This window comes from Vanellus vanellus (assembly GCF_965231255.1).
Source record: "Vanellus vanellus genome assembly, chromosome: 3".
NCBI classification, from domain to species: Eukaryota; Metazoa; Chordata; class Aves; order Charadriiformes; family Charadriidae; genus Vanellus; species Vanellus vanellus.
Genome location: NC_138907.1, coordinates 42,485,972 through 42,491,971, shown reverse-complemented (window position 1 = coordinate 42,491,971; position 6,000 = coordinate 42,485,972).

The following is a 6,000-nucleotide window of genomic DNA, read 5'->3' as shown; positions in this document are numbered from 1 at the left end:
GAATATATAAAATGCAGTTATAGAAACTCAAAGTAAATATTACTATTCTATCACACATTATTGCAGCAATAGGTACCAATAAGCTATTTCAATACAGTTATTGAAGCAATGCTCCCCACTGTCAGTACATTATATTGCAATTCTCTGGACACCAGACATGCTATTAACTTTAACAGAAGTAGCTTCAGGGCAGAAGAGAGACAGCTATATCTAAGCTTTTACTTAAAATTTTAAATACATCTAATATTCATGAGTTGGATAATTTGTGTAGCCATAAATAGCCATGTTACTTGAACTATTTATTTACTGAGCATCTCTAGTTGCTCTTATATACTCTTAAACATCCTAAGTGTGTACTAGTCATATGACTACCATCATGTCCTCACACTAGAAGAGACATCAGGCATTGTTCTAGTATTTTTGAAAAGAAAAGAGTACCTTCCTAGACCTCCCCTCCCCCTGCCCTTCTACTATTCCTTCACTTAGAGGCTTTCAGGCAACTGAAAACCATAGTTCTGTGATTTGTAAAGTTTCATTGTTTTCTGATGAGTTCAAAGAAAACACTTATTTTATAACTATCTCTACAAAGCCGCAAATCACGATTAACAGAAGCTATCGTGAAATGGAGCTGTAGACTGGTATTGTGTGATGTACATAGATTCTGTACTAACACTATCTACCCAAAAGATCTTTTAAACTTAGTACTGAAAGAAGGTTCAGAAGTGGACAAAAATCTCTTCTATATTTTACCTCAAGGAGGATAATTAGAATTCATGTTCAACAGCCCACCAAGCATAGTTTCTTTAATCTCTCCTCAGACTCAACTGGCAAACATGTTACTGAAAGGGTGCTAAAATAAATGCATATTTGGCATTAGGAAAGAAAATATTGCCTGATTGTGTAAGTGCCTCTTTCTGCAGGCTTCAGCACGCCTTAGAAAAAAGTAATTGCAGATGGTATTTGCACAAATACTGCTCAAGATGTGAGCCATGGCTCATCCCATGTACTCAATACACACCTCGCACTAGCACAGCAAATCAAATGAAAGGCACAGGGTATTGGGGGTGTATTGATGCCAAGTCAATTAGCTAATCCATGAATACAATGCGATAAGTGAAGATGACACATATTTTCTCATTTCTGGTCTCAGATCCACCCATCACAGAAACAAAATCCCATTTTAGCTACACCTGGAAGCTCGCTAATGTAATAGAAATTCAGTTAATATAAATAAAGAAGGTGGCAGCAGGCCTATTAAGTAAGGTTTAATAATTCTACGCTATATCCTAGCCTCACTCTCAATCATCTGTCTATATAGACTGGTGAAAACTAGCCTGGCTAACAGGTATGCATAAGCTTTATTCTCCCTCAGAGCAGACCTTGGGCTGTACCAGATGGAATTTTACCTTCACTTGGAGAAAGTTTCAGCAAGGCAGAAAACAGATTTAGAAGCACTTTAATATGCTGCTCCAGCAGCATGCCTACACAATCCATATAACCAGCCTCCTGTCTGGCTGCATTCTCCAGAACGTGCAAAGACATAAGCTCCTCAAATTATCACTGCGACAGGCCACATTTCCTATTATTTAGATATCTATTTCCCATCATTTTTCAGAGACAGAAGTATATGCAATATAAACTAAATATAATAGACATGAAACAGTGAATCTTCCCGTACGCCGGGGAAATGTATGACGCAAACAGGTTTTTAGGGGGCCGGGCTCGTCCTTCTGGCAGCAGGCGCCGGTCTGAGCAAGCCACGAGAGGGAGCGCAAACCCCGTTGAAAAAGCAGCGAACCCGGAGGCAGAAGCGCCAGGTCCGGGCGGCGTTTGATGCCAAGTCTGTTGCTAATAACCTGCGTTCTAATTTGTACTGAAAATCAATTTAATTTCCTCTTTAGCTTTAATTCGTTACAAGTAATTCTTCAATACTAATCTGGTAAGGGGAGAGAGAGAGTGAAAGGCATTCATAATGCTCAGCTTGAGCTGGATAAATGAAATGCATAGCCAGGTGGGAGCCAGGCAAAGCTGCCCTTGGGCGTCAGACAAGCGGGACTAAAAGGCTGCAGCGCTTGCCTGCGGCAGGAGAAAGGGACATCAGCTCCGCACCTCTCGCTCCTGCTTTTGCTGCCACCGAGGGAGGAACTGGGGCAAGTGCAAAGTACCAGTCCAACTCAAAAGGGGCACCTACTGCCAACCTTTAATAGCAGCAAGAACGGACAGCCCCATGCCCTGACACTGTTCCAGCCTCACCCCCCCTCCTCCTCTTTTCCTTTATGAGAGACAAAAAATAAGGCTTCTTGACTGTGGTGAAATAGACTGACAAAAGAAATACCTGAGAATGGATATTTTCAAAGGGAGATGTTTATATGTGGGTCAAACATGAGTTTGTGAAATCTTCCACCATCATAGTCAGATTTTTCTCATCTGTTACCTCTGAATATTATACAGTTAAATTCCACTCGTGAGCTGAAGGTTGTTTATATAAGCCAAGGATAAATGTATTCTTCAAGTTTGTTCTTTCCGGATGGTTTAGCACTACCTAGTGCTTGAATATCCATTTCACTTAGCTGTTGCAGTATTCTAGCAGGAAACAGCAGCAGGATACTGCTGCTATGCAAAGGGCAGGAGCACAAAGGATAATGCTTGTGAATACTGATCTCCTGACTGAAGTAATCATTGTGAGAAAAGATGATGTCTTAGTAGTACAAGATCTGACTCTTCTGCACGAAGTCAGATACATTCAGCATATATCTAGATTCTTCTGGGGTCTGAAAGGGGAGGAAGTTCACAAGGCTGTGGAGCAGATCTGCACCACACATCCTGGAGTTTCTTGCCTCTATGGGATCCAGGGCAGCAGCAGAAGTCCCTGCACTGGGAGGTCAGTGAACACAGCTTCAGGATTCATGGCTGCCTTAAAACACAAGGCGATAGGGGATCCTTTCCCCAGCACGAGGGAGATGCAGAAACGCCCCCCAACAGAGTCCTGACGCACTAGCTGCTGGGAGGCAATTTGACTGAGACTCCTGCATTTGCAAGTTACTCATGGCATTGTAGCTAAATCTTTGTCTGGGTTTTTCCAGTAATGCATGAAATCAATGAAACGTCATTAAGAGAAATTAATTGACTCTGTGGTTATCATGGTACTCACCACACCCGCCACTTCTCTTTCCATGACAGGATCATGAAAGTTCTTACCAACTAGTTTATTTAAAATCTTTATAAATAATGTACTCTTCTCATCTCTTCTTAACCTTTTGCCCTTTACACTTTCTCTTTCTCTTCTTTCTTAGTCTGCATTTCTGTTACTTTAGGAACAGCTAGTGGTCCAAATGTTAATACTAACCATCTTCCTCTTCCATTCCCTGTAATGGGAGAGAAAGGTCCCGCATGAGTCTCTGCATCTCCACTGTAATAAACTAGCCAGTTGCAGCATACCCAGAATAGACCAAAGACCGACTCAAAATTTTAAATAACTATAACAAATCTGTAAATAACCTGGTGATACTCAAAGACTGACTGTTAAAATACTTAAATTCTGTAGCAGGGTGTGGATTTTGCATCAGTGCTGCAGTTACCCACAGAAAATAGTTAAGCTTAAAAGATGAGCAAATAGGACTGCAGCATGTTAATTTCACATGGCCACACTTACAATGCTAGTGGCACTTTACAGGCTGTAAGAACAAGTTACCTCAAAGAGTTCACAAAATTTATCATTTTAGGCCACCAATTAACACAAAGTAGCCAAGATCACAAATTTACAACAATTTTTAGTGTTTAGTTTTCATATATTGTTAGCGTGCTATGTATTGTAGTAGTAAATATGTTGCACATCAATTATTAAAAAAATCATATATTGTTAATTACTCAAATTTTACCTTCATAAATCTGAACAGTGGATAGTTTCTCTTTACAGACCCTATACTTGTTCTTTACAAAGGTCAACTTGAATCCTAAAACACTATTGTTTTCTCAGAGCCTAATGCTACCTTTCAAGCTGTAGTGATGATACCAAACCATCTCCCTCTCAGCGGGGAAAAAATTATTTCACCAAGAACACATTGATATAAATAAGGTACATTTAATCACTCATTGAAGCCTCAATACACAGAAAATACAAAAATGCCAAACATTTAGTTAAAAGTATGGAATCATTACATGGAATGCTAATGTACATCTTTCTCCCTTTGTAAAGATGAATGTGCATAGATGTAGTGATCACTAGCTGAAAACACAGCTCTTGACATTGCAATGAACATGCTTTAGGAAGGGCAGATCTTTGACATCGTAAGACAACTTATCTATGCATTTGTAGCAAAACAAAAATAACAAATATGAAAGAAACAAAGACAAGTATTTATCATCTGTTTTCTCTCAGATTATATGATCTAATCTAGAAACCAGAGTGGACTCTGGATGCACTTCTAAACATGACACAGAGCCAGTTTACCAGTGCTAAAGGAATTTGCCTCTTCACAAGCACGGGCACAAGCACAAAGTCAGTCACTTGTTCTGCGTTGAACTCCCAGGAACTAGTTGAAAGCTTCTACACTCAGACCCTGATTTTTTCTATTTATTTTTGAAGTTTTATTCTTGACTGCAGGACCAGTGGCTACAGGACCAACAGTTACTCAGCATGTTCCCTTTATATGTCTCAGAAGATTTGCCTCCAGAGCAAGCAAGTAGTTTCTTAATTGCTTTTCTTACAGTTTTCAGAGAGATGGAAAAGCTGCATGTTGCAGTTCCACACTGTCCATTAGCAGACAAAGGCAGAGAAATTACACCAGTCCAATGGATGTGGTAGAGAAGCAGCTGCTGTAATTAAAAATTAGTTCTCTAACTTACCCAATGCTGAGAGGAAACCATGTCTGAGGCAGAATCCTGTCGCCATTTTGTACCAGCAACACTTACAAAGGGGGTGGAGGGGGGATATCTCTATCTATTCCGTTTACTGAGCTCCAAGTAAGACAATCATTACTCACATTGCAACTTAGGCAAAAGTTACCCTGCTCTTCTCTAACCGTTACTTTCAGCAAAGTGCCAGAACAGGTTCAGGGTTAATATAGGGTGATGCTTCTGGTCCACGTACAGAATAAATGGATGCAAGTTAAAGATGCATAATAAACATATTGGAACAACAACAACAAAAAATAATAATCCAGTTCTCCCTTTTCACTGACCTTTTTTCATTGGTGCTTTGATTTCCATGATTTTCTTTACTGTGTAGCTCAGGGGTCCTACCAGGTAGCACCGAGAGAATGGTTGCTGAGTACACAGGGACAGCTTTCTGGGGGCTTCTGGTTTAACCATAACCTCAGTCATTGTCAATATCCCTTTTCCCAACCCCCACCCTGCAAAGCACCAATTCAGTCCAACTAAACTGCCACCAACTTCAAACATTTCTCCCTCTTCCGTGATAACTCCATGCACTGAGAATGCTGGCAGTCCAGGGATCACAGGATAACTGAAGCTGGAAGAAATCTCAGGAAATCTCCAGTCTGACTTGTTCTGCTGCTTGGCTGTCCTCAGGGTGAAAAAGGTTTTCCTTATATCCCATCCAAATCTCTCTTATTTCAGTTCATGGTCATTGTTCTGTGGTCCTCCCACTATGAACCGCCCTGAAGAGTTTGGCTCCATCTTGTTGAAGACCTCCCCATCTCTATTGGAAGGCTGCTATTAGGCTCCCTTGAAGATGTTTCATCTCCAGGCTGGTCCAGTGCAGCTCCCCCAGCCTCTACTCACAGGCCAACCACTGCAGCCCCTGACAATCTTGGGGGACTCCACTGAACTTCACGCAGTTTACAGATGCCTTTCTTGTACTGGGGTCCCAAAACTGGATGCAGTATCTACATGTGGTCTAATGGAGGGCTGAGTTGAGGGCATAATCACTTCCGACTACTGGCTCCGACGCTGTCAGTACAGCCTGGGATGCTGGTGCTCTTTCCTTGCTGCCAGGGTACACTGCAGGCTCATGCCCTGCTCACTGAGCAACAGGACTCC